Source organism: Lycorma delicatula, chromosome 9 (assembly GCF_047948215.1).
Source record: "Lycorma delicatula isolate Av1 chromosome 9, ASM4794821v1, whole genome shotgun sequence".
NCBI lineage: Eukaryota > Metazoa > Arthropoda > Insecta > Hemiptera > Fulgoridae > Lycorma > Lycorma delicatula.
In genome coordinates this window covers 18398835-18419531 of record NC_134463.1, presented here as the reverse complement: position 1 = coordinate 18419531, position 20697 = coordinate 18398835, and the positions used below count along the sequence as shown (strand labels likewise).

At 31.6% G+C, this 20697-nt stretch overlaps 1 long non-coding RNA gene across 1 annotated transcript in view; it reads left to right on the top strand.

Annotated features, from left to right (window-relative positions):
- Positions 1-20697, top strand: part of LOC142330152 (uncharacterized) — a 345036-nt gene that overhangs the window by 300673 nt on the left and 23666 nt on the right. Inside the window, exon 6 of the long non-coding RNA XR_012757703.1 lies at positions 10448-10583. This is a non-coding gene — a long non-coding RNA (uncharacterized LOC142330152). The remainder of the gene's footprint in view (positions 1-10447; positions 10584-20697) is intronic.

The following is a 20697-nucleotide window of genomic DNA, read 5'->3' as shown; positions in this document are numbered from 1 at the left end:
TTTTGAATGTTTCTTTGAATTTTAATTATTAAATATTTTTATTTAATTACGCTTTTTATTAAAAGTTTAAGTAATATATCAAGCTTAAAAGAAGCGTAAAATTAAATTACTTTTTAATTAAAACAAATAATTTGCTTATTGTTGTGTAACTATAAATAACCTGTCTTTCACTACTTCCATATTCGGAAAAATACATATTAAGATACTTCGCAACTGATAGAAAGTTCAATAATTCATAATTTGCGTTCTTAAATAACTTATTTAGATTGATATCTTTGTATAATTTTTTGTTGAAATTCAATATATTTTAAAGAAGTTTTATTTAAACTTTTATGATTATTTCACGGCTAAATGCTGGTTAAAAATCGGTGAATCGATTTTGAAATTTTGGAACTGTTTAAATTTATCTAAATATTTAACCTCAGATATTATAACAATTTTGAGAATACTAAAATTATTTCCTGTAAAATATAGCTGGAATATTAAAGGGAAACGTATGGTGAACATATCAGAAATGAGGTATCTGATTTTTTGCAGATGTTTACGTTTTAGGGTCCAACTGATTTATCTAGACCTAAAAACACGTATATTTATATTTGTGCTTCGTATGTAAGTATATTTCTTTACTTTTGCCCTTATATCTCAGGATTGACCGAACGGATTTTCTTCAAATTTGGTTCAAATATTCATAATGTACAGGCTATTGATCATATTATTTTTTTTCAATATTCGTTAATGAGTGAGGGAATGGGGGACATCATGTAAAAACCAACTTCGATATTCTTCCGAGGCATTTTAAAGAAAACTTTATTAAAGCAAATTTATTACCTTTACTTATTTCTTTTTTTTTTGTTTAGCCTCCAGAACCACTGTAAGGTATTACCTCAGAGGATGATACGTATGGATGTAAATGAAGTGTAGTCTTGTAAGTATCAGGTCGACCGTTCCTGAGATGTGTGGTTAATTGAAACCCAACTACAAAAGGACAGGAGAGTCTAGTTTGTGATATACTGTGGTAACACGTATTGAGTACTGCTCTCCGTTCTTGGTTAATTTTGATTGGTTTTTTGGTTATTTTTATTGGTTTGTGTATTACGGAATTGTTGGCGGACTATTACTGGACACGTGTGTGAAATTTTAAGAAGTTTGGTTGACGGATTGATTAGTTATTGTGATTTTTCTAAAAGTGTTTTATTCTTTCATAAGGAACAGTGTATAAGAGGACAACATAACCTGGTAGTTTAGTAAGAATTCATCTAAGTTATTTGTCTTGTTGAGGCAGGTCAGTGACGTCAGTTGTTTACGTCTAAGAGTTGGACTTATAAAATATTTGTAAGTAGAAGAAATTTTCTAAGTGTAAGAGGTGAATTATAAGGGGGAAATTCCTTTTGTTATTACTTCTGAATCCTTTGATCTATACACGAATCCTTCAGTATCTTGACGAATCCCGACCTCCCGGACTCCCTCATACCACCTTTCCTCACCCCAAAACCTCGGATTTGGATGGATACATTTTCGTATCTGATTTGAGGCAGGCAAATAAAGACCGAGACCCGGTTAGGGGACCCCCTTGGGGAACCCCTGATTTGAGTCATGCAATTGAGAGGACCTAGTCCCGGCTGACCTGGTGGTACCCCATGTCGGGGACGGCATGGTCGCCCGGAAGGTTAGAGGCAATAGCACCCCTAGGACCGAGTGTGCTTCCGCGGTGGGTCCGGGCCTAGGGGGATGGGATAAAAAAACTACAAAAGGACACCGGTATTCCACTATCTAGTATTCAAATCTGTATAAAAGTAACTGCTTTTACGAAGATTTGAACCTCAGAACTCACGACTTCGAAATCAGCTGATTTGCGATGACAAGTTAATTACTAGACCAACCCGGTGGGTCAAATTTATTACTTAGATTGCATATATAAATAATGCAAAGAAAAAATCAACCCGCGTCTCTTAAAATTGAAATATATTTATTTTGTTCTTTTGCTCTATTTCCCTTCGGTTTAAATATTTTCAAGATTTCTTTGAAAGTTTATACTTCATATGTTATAAATAACTATTAAAAAATGTCCATTTTTTTTAGATTTATACATCGGACCTAAAATGCAAAAATGGTTTTTGAAAATTTTATTTTTCTTATTTTAGCCTTTATTGAAGGGGGTTGTTAAATTTAGAGAAAGCTTTACTTAAGCAAATTTGTTAAGCTTAACCTGTATATGAAATGTTATCTTTAAAAAATGTTTTTAATTTTTATTCCACGTCTCTAAAAATATATATTCTATTCTACTTTACATTCTTTTTTGTCTCCAATTCTTTTAATTTTTATTATTAACTCCCAGAAAGTCTTGCAACAATAGTTTGGCAGCGCTTTATATATATGTATAAAACAAAAGGACATTTAGTATTCTACGTAAATCACTCTGAATAACTGGTAATACGAGAATAACAAGTAATTCTGAATCACCGCTAATAATCGGTGCTTTCTGAGCTCATTCTACTAGCGACAATAATGAATAAAGTTCATATAAACATGAGTCAAGAAACGCTCCGTTAGCGAGCTAGGCTAGCGAAAGATTTCGCCCTGATTCCTCAGAAAAGAGTGAAGTAAAAACATACTGAAATTCTAGAAACCTAATTAAAGGGCAAAATTGATGGATTCTTATTTCTTTTGACCTGAAAAATTGAATAAAACAGGTTCCAGAACATCATGTTCAGTAACTTTCATAATATCCCATGTAAAACAGTCTTTGGTATGTATATTTACGAGTATATACACAGAACGGGTCAAAAGTATGGAAATCCTCCATCAACTTCAAAATCTTTCCAAATAGAATACTGTAACTTTCAGGATAAGGTATCGGTCAACTAATTTAACTTATGACAAAAATAGAACTTCAACTCCTTTTTTGGGGGTGGCCCAGGGGTTGTATCTGAAATATTTTAAATGGTAACATCCTTTATGTGATACATCATTTTAAGACAAGAAAAATAGTATAAATAAAACGTTGATGGATATTTTTACCAAAAATGATATTGGGATAAATTTTGGATTAACTTTTAAAATAAATTTTAATTAAATTAGATTAAATTTTAATTATATACTAGCAGACACGGCAATGCTTCGCTATTGCTAGATTTGAGTGTATATATATATATATATATATATATGTGTGTGTGTGTGTGTGTGTGTGTATGTGTGTATTAAATGAACACGATTGAAAATTTGAAAAAATATTAACAAAATGAACATTACGGAACTTTACAAAATTTAACCTTCCATTATTCCCCTTCTACTCTTTCTCCCTTTCCCCATTTCCTTTTTCATTTTAATTTTACCATATTCCCTACTCTTTCCACCTTTCCCTTTCCATATAGCCAATTTCCACCTTTCCACCACCTTTTCATTTCCTTCCTCCTTCCCATTCCCTTATTTCCTTTTCCCCATTCTTCGTTCTCCCCTTTCCCCTTTCCATTTTCTTTTCCCGTTATTACTTTTCCCTGTTTTCTTCTTTTTTCGTGTATCAATTTTCCCCTTCTTCCCTTTTTACCTTCTACCCTTTTACCTTTTTCAATTTTTCCCTTTTCCGATTTACCTTTTCCTATTTTTCCCTTTCGTCAACTTATTTTCCAAACTTTGACAAATAATAATTAAAATAAAAAATTGTGTTAGGTATTATATTTTTCAATTTTTATATTATTTTGTACATTTCTTACCTTATATTTAAGTGTATATTTGTATTAAAAACTAGTTGAAAATAAAATAATAAAAAAAAAAATTAGTTTAAATAAATAAATTAACGGGAAGTAATTAAAGAAAAAAAAATGATACATTGAATCTAGGAAAATTCTTCAGAGAAATTGTTAAAATTGGTAATGAAAAACAGAAGAAGAAATTACACGTTAAAGATTAAACTTATAATATAATTATAAGAATATATGAAATTTAAATATGAAATATGAACAATTAACAATTAACAATATGAAATTTAAGAACAATTAAAAAAGGTATAAATTTCATAAATAAATTAATTAAAAAAACTTTGCCGTGTCCTATAAATGAATACACATATATATATATATATATATATATATATATATATATATATATAGGTATATGCCAATTAAAATAAAACTATAACTTGAAAAATATTATTTAATATAAGTGAAGTTCCTATAGCTATTTATGGGCTAGAAAATTCTATCATTAGAAATCAAATAATTTTTTTTCACTTCTCCCATTATAAAAATAATTCTTTTATACTTTATATATACCGTATCCCACGAAGATTTATACGCTTTTGATTTAGAACCACTCACCCATTCCAACACCAATTCTATTGAAATTTTACAGACCTTTTAACAAAAACTCTAAAAATGTTTTGTAAAAATTTCAACCTTCTAGGATTTATAGAAACAAAATGGCGGCTTTCAAATAAACCACTTTTTTTATTAGAAATAGAATATAATTAGAAATAGAATAATTAAACACAGTTATATTTATGATTATGACTAATTAATTATTAACTTGTTTTATTAAATTTGAACAGCTGTTTGACAATATATCATATGTTTTTAACCATTTTTACCAGATATTTTGTAATGAATAAAAATGTGATTTACCTGAAATTGATGTTTTTATTTTAAAGCCGCCATTTTCTTTTCTATAAATTTTAGAAGTGTAAAATTTTTACAAAATATTTTTTAGAATCTTCGTTAAAAGGGATGTAAAGTTTCAGTAGAATTGTTGGGGGAACGGACGAGTGATAAAAAATCAAAAGCGTATATTATCTTCATCGGACACTCTGTATATGTAACTCCACTTTAATTTAGATTTAAGACTTTTATTAATACTGATTTATCGTTACTTAAAAATTTGTGATTATATTACTACTTTGTTTTCAAATTGTTTTGAAATGAAAAAATCGTGTACAAAATAACCCTGGTGAAACATTTTTACTAGAATTTAAAATACGGAATAACGAACCGCCACTTATATTACGATTACTATTATATTTGAAATATCTACAGGTTAAACAAAAATTAACCTGTAGATATTTGGAAATGCGATTTGATTTTTATTTTATTTTTACTTTTGTATAACCTTCCTTATCTAGGTAATAGTTAAGACATTTATTTAGTAAAATAAGGGTTACTATAAAATAATAATAATAATAAAAAAGTTACCTTTCACATTGTTTTGTGTACCAGCCCAGTTTAATATATCGTAAACTTAACCAAGGACATTATTATTAGGTTCATTAGTGCGAAAACACAAACAATCATTATATACTACTAGTTTTAGTATAAGCTTATTACTGTCCAGTATTACATTTAATATACAAGTAGCTGTATTTTGTTATTCTTATGCAGTAGTACTTGAGTTATTTCGAAATAATGTGACGCTCGTTATATAATTTTAACTGTAATAGGTATAAGTTTCACTGATTTGTTCTGTTTTTTTTTTTCTCTTTTTATAATATTTTTACATCATTACTTTAAAATTATCGAACTACATGCCTTTAATTTATTTTAATGTTTTTTTTTTTGTATTATATAGAGTGATTTACGAAGAATGTAGATAATTTTCAGGATATGTTTTACTGAAAATAAAGAAAAAAGTTCATATAAACATAGTTTCGAAAACACCCTATTAGCGAGTGTCGGTTAGCGTAAGATTTCGTCCTGATTTCTTTGCCTTAGATGAAATTAAGTCAGACTGTAGTTAGTTCTGTACAGGTAAATTTAGTGGTTTTGTACGAAATCTCACTTGAATAATTGAGAAAGTTAAGTCCCAGAAGTTTATTTTTAGTAGTTTTTGAGAAATCTGGGGTAAAAAAATGGTATGTTATTTTTGACATAAAATAATTTTGTTAAATGAATAATAAAAACATAAGCTTCTTAAAAAATACTTAATGGGAATTTGATTCCGAGTAAAATAGTATAATAAAATCCACAGAAAATGAAGAAAAAATTACACGTTAAAGATTAAACTTATAATACGAGGGTTATTTTTTTTGCAAGGTCCGATCGGTCACGAAATTAAAACCACAGTGAAAATAAAAAATTTTTTATTTGTAACAAATACTTACATAGTTACGCTACTCCTCTACATAGTCGCCAATCCGATTTATACATTTGTCGTAGCGTGGTACCAACTTTCCAATACCTTCGTTATAGAACGGAGCCGCCTATGTTTTCAGCCATGTTTCTACGCTGGTCTGCAACTTGATGTTTTTGCTAAAATGTTGTCCTCCTAGCCAACGTTTCATGTGAGCAAAGAGGTGAAAATCGGGTGGAGCCAAGTCCGGGCTGTGTGGTGGGTGATCAAACACTTCCCAACGTAAATGCTGCAGGAGCTTCTTTGTTACAGCTGCTGTGTGCGGCCGAGGATTGTCATGGAGAAAGACAATGCCTGATGACAACATTCCTCTCCGCTTATTCTTATTTGAATACGAATAAGCAGAGGATGAAACGCTGGCTAGGAGGACAACATTTTGGCACAGACATCGAGCTGCAGACCAGCGTAGAAACGGCTCCGTCTATGACGAGGGTATTGGAAAGTTGGTACCACGCTACGACAAATGTCTAAATCGGAGTGGCGACTATGTAGAGAAATAGCGTAACTATGTAAGTACTTGTTACAAATAAATTTTTTTAAATTTTCAGTGTGGTTTTAATTTCGTGACCGATCGGACCTTGAAAAAAAACCCTCCTAATTCTTATCATTATCAGGCACGAAATTCCACCCAATCGTATTCGTTGTTTTTTAAACAATCATAAGGTAAGAGTAGGAGTATAATTTTAATATGAAATTTAAAAAAACAATTAAATATGTTACATATTTTCATAAATAATTTAATTAACAAAAAATAAGTATGTGCCAACTAAAACAAAACTATATTAAAAATATTATTTAATACTTGTAAAGTTCCTATAGCCATTTGTGGGCTAAAGAATTGTACCATTAGAAATCAAATAATTTTCTTCTTACACTTCTCTCATAAATATAATTTTTTTTTTCATCTAGTCATGAAACAATAGTTTCATATACCAACAGTTGTCCTTACCAACTATGTTACCTGGCTTGATTAGTTTTTTCTTTCTTTGGAAAGAGACAATTTGCCAAGAATCTATTCACCTGGTTGCCAAGAATTCGCCTGATTTTGCCATCAATTGTGTAGTCCTTGTATATAATATCCACAGAAACTAAATAAAATTAACAATTTCGAACTTTTTTAAAAACCAAACATATTTAAATATGGCAGATTTTACCTAAATATTAAAGGAAACAAAATTTTCAATAATATAACAAAGAAATTTTTATTCAGGTACCTCTAAACAATGCCATCTTCTAATGAAAGATATTTACGAAAATTTCAAGAAAACGTTTTGTTCCTGTAATGGTGGATACGCTCAAATAAATAGCCTTAAGAATTTTAATAAACGGCAGAGATGTAATAAAATTTACATAAGCCCAAAGAATAACCTGGTTAAACTATGTTGAAGAGATGAATGTACAAGAAGAGGAATACTTCCCAAATACGGTGTGACATCCAGAAAAGCATCAACTTTCATGTTGTAATATATTTCAAGCAAAAATCATTAGAAACCGAGTTCCAAGTCGAAATAGAATTCCACGGTTAATGAATTTAGAACATTGGTTTTCCATCAGTTAACACTTTATTCCGGTCAGCTGTAAACGATTTGGTCAGATGATCACTAACATTCTATAACAACATACTAAGTAAAAAATAATACTGAGGAATTCAATAATTAAAGAGACAGATGACAACAGCAAAAAAAGTATTTATTTAGAATAAACTAAAACTGTCTGACGTTCAAGTTGGCACTCCTGATAGAAAATAACAGCTATTCGAAAAGAATTTTCATATTGTAACCTCTTTTGTTTATTTAAAAGTATTAGAGACATGTACATGGAACAACACCATTCTGTGATAAGATTTTTATTTTTTGAAAGTGTAAAAAGGCCAAAATTCATTTACGGATGTTAAAACAGTACATTGAAAAATGTTTTAACCTTCAATGTTTTACAAATGGATCAAACAGTTTAAATGGAGTAGAATAAGTGTCACTGATTTTCATCGTAGCGGAAGATTGGTAGAAGTTTAGACTGATGCTTTGCAATATCGCATTAATTTGCAATGGCAGTACATAAAAAAATTACGAAAATTGATGAAATTATTCGAGTATTGGTACTGTTCATTTCATTATCACTGACATGCTGAATTACCGCAAAATGTGTTACAGGTTGATTACTTGATAGTCAACTAAAAATTATCAAGTTCACATTTGGATGCAACTTAAACGACGGTTTTTAACGGAAATAATGCTTTTTTAGATCTCATAACAACTCGTGACGAAACTTGGATTCACCACTCTGAGCCGAATCCAAACATCAAAATAGGTAATGAAAAAAATTCAAACTTACGCGTCAGCCGGTAAACAAATGTTAACGGTGTTTCAAGAAAATAGTCTATTTTCTTGTATGTTAAGAAAATAAAGTGAAAACGGTTCTTTCTCAAAAGGTGTACAGCTTGTCTCTTCAGTGGTGGGGGATAGAAATCGGATGCGCAGTAGCATCGTAGCAATTGTTTGTGGTTGGAGTAAACAACTTGTCAGTTGAGATCAGAACTCGGGGCGTAAAACATTGTGTTTACGTACTTTCCTGAAAACATTGTATACGTTTTTTATAACCAATAACTGGATATAATACTTTCATCGACCTTGGTTCCCAGCTGTTATTTGTTAATAAGTTTATTAATAGTGTTAGTGTCACTAAAGAAAAAATATTTTTTTATTTAACCTTCAATTGTTCGTAAATTTAATCTATTTTGACGTATAATAATGTCAACAAAAACCGGAAAAATTGTGGAAAAGAAGATTATCAAAAGTCAGACTAACAGTTATTCTAAATATTCATAATTTTATGAGGAAAGAAGCCGAGGAAGGACAAGCAAAAAATTTTAAACTATTTCAGAATCATGTATATTAAGCAACCGGTGTATCCTTTAGATCACTTCCCGGCATTTTAAAGCAGCAAAAACAACATAAAACTAGCGAAATTGTATTCAGTACTCCTCGTAAAAAACAGCGATGGATGAAGTTGAAAATTGACCTGTACAATTTCGGCAAGGATGTTCTTCGGTGTCGGAGGACGGCGAATCTACTTTACCTTACGGCACGAAGAACGCCCCTCTCTGAGGAAAATTTTGCCATTAGTAAAAGAGCATATAATGTTTGAAGGGAATATTTGGGCTTTTCTTGTAGTCATGAAAAGTTTAGACTTCCGATGGAAAAAAGTTGAAAACAACAGAAAAACTTTGATCGAGAATGATGATGTACAACGTTAAAAGTGGCATTATCTGCGCTCAATAATCCTGTCCAGTTATATACGCAGATATACGCAGTTATATAAACATTCTTCCCACACGAAGGGTCAAGCATGGACCGAAAGTTTTTCAAAACCGCCCGTTTCTAAAGGGAGTCGAGCAATAGTAGTTAATGCGGGAGAAGACAGTTTTATTGAAAATGCTCTCGTAATATTTAAATCGGGTCAAAAAACGGGTGATTACCACGACGATACGAATTTTAATAATTTTCAAAAACGGGTTGTGTCTCAATTGCTATCGAATCTGTTACCGAGATTTGTAATTGTCATGGTCAAAGTACCGTACCACAATTTTCAAACAAATTCAGCCCCTAATTCGAATTCCAAAAATAAAACATGATCGACTGGCTCATTAAAAACAAGTTACCATTTTCACATGAAATGTTCAAACCTGAATTGTATTCGCTGATAAAACTACATAAACTGCGATTCAAAACGAATAAAGTAGATTCTTTGTTTGCTGAAAAAGGACATACTGTTGTCATATTTATTTGTTTTAGGCGTATGAACTTTTTCCATTATTTCACTGGTAGAGTAGATTATGAAAGTCCCGAAAGAGCTTTGTGATACACTCTGTATAAGCCCAAAGCTTGTGCGTAGAAATATGAAATTAAATTTTGTAGCGTGTGAAAAATGTCGTGTCTGACCAGGATTCAACCCGGAAATTTCGGATGAAAGGCCGAAACGCTACCACTATGCCAAGGAAATCGGCAAAAGTTTAATATTTAATTGTTGTTTTGTATTTTTCAAAGACTACCTTTTTTGTTTTTATTTTTGTTACTTACAATTAATTGTGATTTATGACCTTAGAAACATATAAGTTATAATTGAAATATTTTTGTAATTGTATTGTTAGGTAATCGCTTACATATCGTAGTTCCATTCGTATATATATATATATATATATATATATACAAAGGTGTTCTTTGGTGATAAATAAAATAAATATTTATTTTATTCTTTTCGTTTAATAAAAATAATTTTTAATTTGCCTTATTTATTATTTTTTTTGTAATATTTTTCTTTTATTAACTTGTTTTAGGTGTAGACACTGGTCTAGTTGTCGGTATCGAGTACAAAAACCTTTGATTTTAAAAAGTATTAACTATGATGCAAGAACAATAAACTGCATCTTTAATTAAGTGAAACTTGTTTGCGCCGATTACCATCTGATCAAGGTAAAAAAAAGTCTTATAATTTTAAAACTACAATGATCTACTCTGTTTAGAATTTTTGTTGTTGAACAGAATTTTGTAGATCAACAGTATTTTATTTTTGTTCGAAAACAATTAATTGAGCTATGTGTTTTTACTTTCATCTATATACTCGCACATGTTAGATAAGTTTATTTATTATTTTTTTTTAGAGAATATAGGTTACCTCCTAATTACAGTTGCTTATGAGAAATTTTCTTATGAAAAATGCTAAGCATGATCCGGATTTGAATACAGAATACCTCGTTAGGAATGACGTAATTTTACCAAAATTTATTTATACACTTTTTCTTTCCAGTTTAAAAACGAACCGTAGAACTATGAAGAGAATAAACCGTAGTATTAAAAAGTTAAATTGAACCGACTTAAAATAAGTGCACTAAAAAAAGATTTATAATATCCCTTTATAAATTTTCCTTTTTTGTACAAAGAAAAGGAAGTATTGTGATGTCGAAAAATTTCGGTTTTCAGATTTCAATGAAAATATCCATTTTGACGATTCCTGAATCCATTTTGACTAGTTTCCGCGTGAAATCTGTACGTACGTAGAAATCTGTATGTGCGTATCGTATGTTCTAGCATAACTCAAAAACGATTAGCCGTGGAATTTTTTGAAATTTTGGATTTAGAATTGTTGTAACATTTAGTTGTGCACCTCCGCTTTTGATTGCACTCGATTGGACTAAAAGTGTACAAAAAAGCCCAAAATTAAAAAAAAAGGTTTGGATTTTGGAATTTTTCCTAAACTACGGTAATCAGCTCTCATTGAGATCTTTTCAACGATATATCGTAAGTAGTACTTATTATCATTGGTTCCAGATTTATAGCCTAATAAAATTTTAATTAATGAAATATTTGGAATCAGACTTCATCTCGTTTTATTTTTAACTTATTTTTTTTTTAATTTAAATATATTTATTTATTAATAATTAATTATTAACCTCCAATTTTAGGATGAATAATAATTCAATAATAACAACAACAACAAAATTTCAGAAGTTATTGATAAAATAAAATTTTATGTACAATTCTTTTAAAAAAATATATATATGTAATTTAATAGGCGTACAAGGAAGTCATGTAGTGTCCACATCAGATTTTTTTTTGTATGTTGCTTATGGAAATCATCCTAAGTTAAAGATAGGTACTAACATTCTATTAATTAATTTAATACTAACATTAAAAAGTTTAAAAAATTGATGTAAAATATTATTTATTGTTTTGGTCAATTTTTTCCTTAATCGATTTTATTTTACATTTTTAAATATAATTTAAAATTGCATATAATTAACTAATCTTGCTTATAATATAAAATAAATCCGTTTACAATAAATGAATTTAGAATTTTGTTCCTTAATAAAAATAATCAGAAAATAAAAGTTGTTAAAATGCTGCTGATACTTAAGCAAAATGTGAGAATAGATATTATGATCTTACCATAAGTTTTTATATTAATTTTATTGAATTTTTCCTCGATAAATCTTTAAATTTCTAAACATAAAGAGAATCTGATTTATCATTACAATTCCATAAATTGTTTCAATCACAAAAAAATTTACATTCTTTCAAATCGTCTACGTAGACAGTAAAATGTTTTGTTTTAAAATTCTTCCATCATGCTGAAATATCATTCAATACAAATAATTATCTTAAATTTACATTGCATGGATCTCGTGTAACAATGACCTTTAGATTGACGGTGAAGATTAACCAAACAAAATCAGACGTCACGATAAAACTGCGCAGAAATATGTGCCATTATTATTTTCAATGATAAACGCAGTTGTTCCATTGTTAATTATTTCGGTCTGCATCAAGATCGGCGACTTACCTCAAAAGACTTATTAAAACAGAAAGTCTTGAACTCATAAATGAAGCGGCTTTACCTATTTAATCGTAATAAAACACCAATTTATCTAAAATAGAAAGAGATATTAATTTTTTTTTAAATCTTTTTGAAAACTACTTTAGATATGTAGCATTCAGATTTTTTTGGTAAATGAAAAGTAATTTAAAATCCAACCAAACTTTTGATGACCAAATCTCTACATTATTTACCTATTTACATATTACACTCTGATCTATGCGTTATTTTCATAGAAGATATAAACGTATCATACTCAAAATTTTACTCCAAATTATTTTTTCACAAGAATTAACTGGTCAGATGTTACGCAAATCTAAAAAAAAAAAATATTAGAAGATTAAATAAAGTACATGGAACGAGGTCCTTTCACAATTCAATATTATTTGATATTTTTACATTTTTACTTCCTTGTACGAAGTAAAGGAAGTATTGTGATGGCAAAAGATTTTGGTTTTTGATTTCAACGAAAATATCCACTTTGACCATACGTATGTATTTCCTTTACTTCGTATTTCCTTTACTAACTCAAAAACGATTATCCATAGGATGTTGAAATTTTGAATTTAAGACTGTTCTAATATATATTTTTGCACCTCCCATTTTGATCGCAATCGACTGAACAAAAAGTGTCCAAAAAAGTTCAAAATCCAAAAAAAAATGAATTTTTAATTTTTTTTTTAACTGCTGTAATAAGTTCTCGTTGAGAACTTTTCAACGATGTATATCATTAGTGGTATTTATTTTCATTGGTTCCAGAGTTTGAAATTTTAATTAATGAAATATTTGGATCTTAAAAGGGAATAACAGTCGGTTCGAATCAGACTTCATCTTTTTTTTTTAATTGAAATATATTGATTTATTAATAATTATTAACCTCTGATTGTAAAAACATTTTTACAATAATTAATAATTAAATAACAATAAAAAAAGTTATTAGTGAACTAAAATTTCATGAACTTATCATTTTAATTCAAAAATGTTTACAGAGGTTAATAATTATTAATAAATCAACATATTTAAATTAAAAAAAAGTAAAAAAAAAATATTGAATCGGATTGGAACTGATGTGTCTATGGTTACGGATTCTATACGTTTTCACTTACACCACGTAACTGCTTGAGCGAGGTGAAACAAAATTAATACATAAACTAGTATAAAATGTTGATACGGATACTACAAAAAATGTGTTGTCCATCACAATGCACTTGCGTAACTGTCCACTTTATTAAAGAATTGCAGGATTGTATTTCACTTTCAGATGATAAGTTGAAATGAAGTGCTGCAAAAAGTTTATGTATGTAATTTAGTAGACATACAAGGAAGTCATTTGGTGTCTACATCAGAGGTTTTTTTTTCAACTTTTATTCAAAAATACCACCAATGAATATTTTAGTTTTATTTTTATTACGTATTATGTTTGTATTTAATAATTTTGTCATATCATTTTATTATTCTTTTCTGTAGTAAAGTGCTATATCAAATAAAAATAACAAAATATATTTTTTCTTTACATGATTCACTTAACTGGGTAAATTATAAAACGGACCACCACCTGAAGAAATCCCATAGAAAAAAAAAAAAGTTTAAATAAAAATTGCTCTATTTGCTGAAGACTGGAGTTGAACGTTATATAGATGTTGTCGTGAAAGACATAACTGGCAAATGTCGATACATACCAAATACGTCGGTGAAAGACTGAAATATTTGATTATTCGGACTTTCGCCGGTATATGTCGACAAACATAGATAAACTCTGGTGGGAGTCGAAACGATATTAGAAATTTTAAAACAAATCACCTGGTACCAATCTCTAAGATAAATAGATTACGACAAACCCTTGTAAAAAAAGGAAGTTTAAATTTTAGGTCAAAATTAACCTACGCTCGTCTAACTTCGTCTAATTAACTTTAAAGATACGAATAATGTATGTTATTCTTCAACATTGGAGGGGATTAATCGAATTCACCACATTTATAAGAGAATTTAATGAAATTTTCAGCATTTTATAGATTGAAAGGGCCGATCAAGATATACAGAATATGTTAACTGCATGGAAGAACAATAACGATGCAAATAAATAGTTTAATGGTTTGGCTTTTGTTCAATTTTTTTAATAAAATTATTTTAATTCAACTTTCATCATCAGTGCATGCTGAAAGCGGTGAATTTGATTAATCACCTCCAGTGTTGAAAAATAACTCATATATAATCTGTATATTTAACGTTAATTAGAGAGATTAACGAGCGTAGTTTTGACTTAAATTTGAACTTCCCTTTTTTACGGGGGTCTCGTAATCTGTTTACCTTGGAGATTAGTACTAGGTGATTTGTTTTTTAATTTCTATTATTGTTTCGACCCCCCCCCCCCCATAGCTTATCTGTATTTGTCGACATATACCGGAGAAGGTCCAAATGTGTAATAATATGAGAAAATATTTTAGTCTTTCACCTCCGGAGAATATTTTTTTTTTTTTTTGTCTTCAGTCATTTGACTGGTTTGATGCAGCTCTCCAAGATTCCCTATCTAGTGCTAGTCGTTTCTTTTCAGTATACCCTCTACATCCTACATCCCCAACAATTTTTTTTACATATTCCAAACGTGGCCTGCCTACACAATTTTTTCCTTCTACCAGTCCTTCCAATATTGAAGCGACTATTCCAGGATGCCTTAGTATGTGGCCTATAAGTCTGTCTCTTCTTTTAACTATATTTTTCCAAATGCTTCTTTCTTCATCTATTTGCCGCAATACCTCTTCATTTGTCACTTTATCCACCCATCTGATTTTTAACATTCTCCTATAGCACCGCATTTCAAAAGCTTCTAATCTTTTCTTCTCAGATACTCCGATCGTCCAAGTTTCACTTCCATATAAAGCGACACTCCAAACATATACTTTCAAAACACTTTCCTTACTACTACTAATTTCGGCTTTTCACTGTAACACCCACACACACACACACACACACACACACACACACACCCACACACATACACACACACACACACACACAACATAAAAAAGAAAGAAATTAATTTGCAAATTAAATAAAAAAATAAATTTACAATTGTTAATTATATGAAATTATAAAAATGAATTCCTCATCGCTAAGCTTATTTTATTTTTTTGAATTACAAAAAAACAGGTAATTATTCAAAAATACAACTTATCTTAAAAACAATTGGATACAAACAATATGAGGTGTGCATTAATTGAAAAAAAAATATCTGTAGGTAAAAGGAAAATCAATAGGTAAGTACGTACAGTAAATGGTAGCTGTATCATTTGTTAGCTTATACTTACGTACATGCAAATGATATGCGTAGGAGCATGACCGAGAAGCAGTAAGCAAGACTAGAAGAACGGCTGATGCCCAAGTCAAGCTGATGCGGAAACGGGGTGGCCCATCCACCGGTAAAAGGAGACTTCTTGCTTCGGTGGCATGTCTGCCTGTACGGGGTACCGGTTTGGGCTAGGACTCTTTGTACTACGCGGGCCAGGGAGCTCCTGAACGGCTTGCAGCCGGTGGTGGGCTTTGCAGATCGCCCGAGCCTACAGGACGGTTTCCAGCGAGGCCGTGTTTGTTATCGCCGGCGTGCCGCCTCTGAGTCTCATAGCGGAGAAGAGGATGGTGAAACAACGGGATGCTTTGTCAAGTGTCGCTCGCGATTGGCTTATCGGACAGTGCCAGGAGTCGCAGACAGGTGGATGAACAAGATCCCACATCCCAGAAATCAAGCCCTGGATAGAGAGGAAGTTCGGAAACCTGTCGTACGAACTCGCTCAGTTTCTGAGTGGCAACGGTTGCTTTGGCGATTACCTGCATAGGACTGGGAAAAGAACTCCCCCCCCTGTGTAGGTATTTTGCAGTCGTAGACTCCCCGGAACACGTCGTGTTCTGGTTTGGGCACTGGTATGATGTACGGGGCCCAGTAGTCGAGGAGTTCGGGGAGTTGGTGACTGAAAGCGTGATGACCAAGGTGCTCGAGTCGGAGGCTGCGTGGAAAGCCGCAGCTGCCATGGTGGAGGCCATTTTTCGCGGTAGGAGGCGGACGAGGGTGAGTAGAAGTTGTCTGATCCCTGTTCGTCCCCCTGCATGTTTGCTTGTGGACCTTAGGGGCTCCTCTATATAAGCTGATGGAATCGACTTAAACGTGTTGTCATTTGATTAAATTTTCTGCTTCTCGTTCTTCATTATTCCATGAAAGGAGGAAAAACTGTGGAACATAACATTCTTCAGTATATGAAACGTCACTATATGTGGTGACCTCTTGCAGGGTGGTGACTTAGTTAAACTTAAAAAGCGGGTCCGGTCTCCACCTCGTACAATTAAAGAAAAAAAAAAAAAAAAAAAAACATAATAAGCGTAGATATCATTGTATCCGCGTTGTTTGGGTTTAGGGTAGATTCTGAGAAGATTTTAGTATTTTATTTTAATGTTTCCTTGGAAACTGCTCCAAAAAAGCCTACGCTTACGCCAAAAGCCTACTGGGAGAGCTCATCCTAGAACAGGGTACATAAAATTGCCCATGAGACGGAGGCATTCCCGAAATAAAGATCTGAAATCCAGGTTAGAATATTTCCTGTATTTTATATATTTCAGGCAGAATGCCTGACATATTTTATATGGTATACGTATGGCTTACGTACTTTATAAGGTTTAAGGCAGAATATTTATAAAAAAAAATCTTTTGAGTTAATTTGGTATTTTTGCAAAGTACATTAAACGAGATAGCCTTTAATCTATTATTATGATGGAATGTAGGTTTCATTTTCTTACGGAAAAATGTATGAATAATCTTTATGTTTGCTAATTATTCAACTTCTGTTTGAGATATAGCAGAAAACAAAATTTATAGCATTTCTCTAAATTACCATCACAATTTTGGAAAATCTCATAAAGATTGATTCAATAGCGGTAGCATAAAACGGCAAACATGCAAAAAATAATTTTTGTTTCTTTACCCCTTAAAATATTAAAATTCAAATAACCCGAAAATCGTTTTTAGATACAACAAACAAATTTAAAAAATTTGAAAAAAAATTATATTATGTACAAATGTTTTTTTCAGAATTGTTACTCCCATGCTGTTTAATTATTCTGCATTAAAAAGCAATGTTTTTTGGCAGTCTTATTTTTTAATCTTTAATATTTATCTCTTGTTTAAATTTAAAATTTATTAAAATCTTTCAGAAATCTAGACAGAGCGTTTTATTGTTATGTATCTATCGCTCTTTTGTGATCAGTTTATTGCAATAATAAATTTTTAATTATTTTTCAAGCAGATAAACATCCGGAAATAAGCAGCTGTTTTTCTTTTTTTATGCACGACTCTGAAGTTACATATATTCTCAATAAAGTATCATCTTTTCTATTTTATTTGAACAATTGTCACATATTTCGATTACACACGTTATGTCCTGAAAAAAATAAAAAATAAATGTGATAAAATGTAGGAATTTATTTCATTTTTGTTATGTAACAATACACTACTATTTTTATTCCAATTTAGTTTTATATTTAACAATTTTCATTACGTCCTGTTACATAAAATATTGAATGATTTCTCTAATTTATATACTGTAGTATTTAATTCTAAAAACTCGTTCGTTTAATGTTTATAAAAAGTGTTACTTAATACTGTTGTTTCTGTAAAACAAAATTGTTATGCAAACAATTGCGCTTACAATTGCCTCCAACCATCAAGTTTTGATAATTTTTTTCTTAAAATTAAACCCAATATTCGACTTTTATTTTAATTTCCTGGCCACAGCAATGTACGCGGTTTTCAGCTGTAGCTGTAACGGGAAACTGTATAGATTGGTAAAAAAAAAATCTAAAAAATTGATCTTTTTTTAAGTTTTGTGCTTTAAAAACATTTATAAGGAATAGATTTAAAAATTGTAAATAATATAGGAAAAATATTTTTTTTATCGCGATAAATTTATCGCATTATCATTTGGTAGAGGTATGGACTGCAATTGTTTGGCAAAATTATCTCCAAACATAGTTTCTTCAATCTTAATTACAGCTGGCAAAATAAGCTCTTCACCAATGGTGTAATGCTTTTTATATCTGGCTATTTTATATGAAACTTTGTAAGAGGCAAGTAAAGCTTTTTGATTCGCAAGGTTTTTTTTTTTGTAAATGTTATTTGCTTTTCATATGATTTTAATTTTAATTCAAAGAATTCTCGGGGTTTGTTAATGTACACACTATGAAACGTTTCCATATGTCGTTTAACTTTATTAGGTTTCATGCTATCTGCTACCAAACTTTTTGAGCAAATGACACTAAGGGATCTTTCTTCTTCATTTACTTCAGTACTGGTAAACCCAAAATTTAAGTATTCTTGAGAATATTTTCTTGATTTTATTTTGAGGACCACGCTAGTCTGTGCACTTGTTAATGTTTCGCTATCGTCTAATGTTCGCTTACTCCCACTTAAAAATTTATCCATGATACTGTATAAATCTAATGCTGTGAATATTTAAAACCGTGAATTGCAATGAACATGCAAATTAGAACATACATATTTACAATAGATTGATAGCAATAGAAAGATCGATTCGACTGAGACTGGTAGGAATTGAATGAGGTGCAGCATTTATACACGTTTGCGCAGACGTTCCAGAATGTTCGAGACAAAGCGGAACTTCTCGCGAAGGGCTTGAGAATGTCCAATATAATGGACGTAAAACAGAGATTAATAGAGAATCATCGATTCAGGTTTTGTCAATGCAGCGTATCTGTGTTGCCAAATATCAATAAATTTACGTGTTCTTGGTAATTTTTAAGGTTTATAATTGAGGTCGTAGTGCAGCTTTAGCGTAAAAATATTCAAGATATATTATTACTATTGTATACATTGTTATTGTATGAGAGGGGCGTCGATGAAAATTATGATTTTATATGAAAATTGGGTCGCAAATATTGAAACGTTGAGAAATACTGGATTAGGGTGTTTTTGATCATTGTTTTGATCAGGGTATTTCTAAACATCATTATGTCATCGCAGAATGCCCCTCGGGCCTCAATGCGCCGTTTACTGGCGACCACCGTCGTGTCTTCGCTTATGTATGCCGTTCCGGCCTGGTGGCGCTCTATCGCCATCAGGCGCAACAAAGAGAGACTGGCGAGGACGCACAGGTGTGTGCTCCTAGGTGTTGTGTCCGCATTCAGGACAGTGTCCTATGCCGCCCTGTGCGTGTTATCGGGTACACCTATTGACCTAATCGCAAAAAAGAGGGTGGAGAGGGCACAAGGCAAGCCAGAACAAGAGGTCAGGGATGCCGTTTATAATATCTGGCAGGAAAGATGGTCGCAGGAAGCTGTGGGTCGATGGACGAGAACCCTCATCCCCAACATCAAGCCACGGTTGTCGAGAAGATTTGGTGAGGTTGATCATCACCTATCGCAGTTTTTTACAGGACATGGTTCCTTCAATAACTACCTGCACAAAATAGGCAAGAGAGAAGAGCCAATTTGCAACTACTGCAACGAGATAGATGATGCTGAGCACACCTTTTTTGAGTGCAATAGGTGGGACACACTTAGCCATAGTAAGGCACTCACAGGTATAACTCCAGAGACAACAATAGACTACATGCTAAGAAGCGAGTCAAACTGGAATAATTTTGCTAGTTTTGTTAGACAAGTTGTTCTACAGAAATACTCCGATGAGAGAAGACAAGATGTTGGCTAGAATAGGACTGGGTGGACAGCCTTGCTGGTGAGGTCCAGCATGCTGCGGTGTGTTGGCACTGATGAGCCACCAAGGACTCCACGGGTAACAGTCAGGCAAGAGCACACTGAATACTGAAGGGACCCTGTACCGCGTCGCGGCGAACTGGGTCTGGCGTGGTGTATTAGTATTGCCCTTTTGGGTCCCCAAGGGGCCAATATTGATAAAGAACTCTCAAAAAGAGCTAACCGGTAGGCCGACCTGCCTTGCCGGTATATAGCCGGTAGGTGGGGAGGCCTATTTGAGTTTAAAGACACTCCCCTGGGCGGCGTAATACCAACAAGTCGGTCGGGCCCAGAGGAGCTGAGAGAAAGAAAAAAAAAAAAAAAAAAAAGGGTGTTTTTGAAAATTAGCCAAAAAATGTTTTCCTGCTCCTGAAAATTACAACTTTGTTTATGTAGAATTCTGTATCTTTTTAATTTTTACACAATTATAAAAAGTGCTTTTTTAATTTTATTATCACCGCT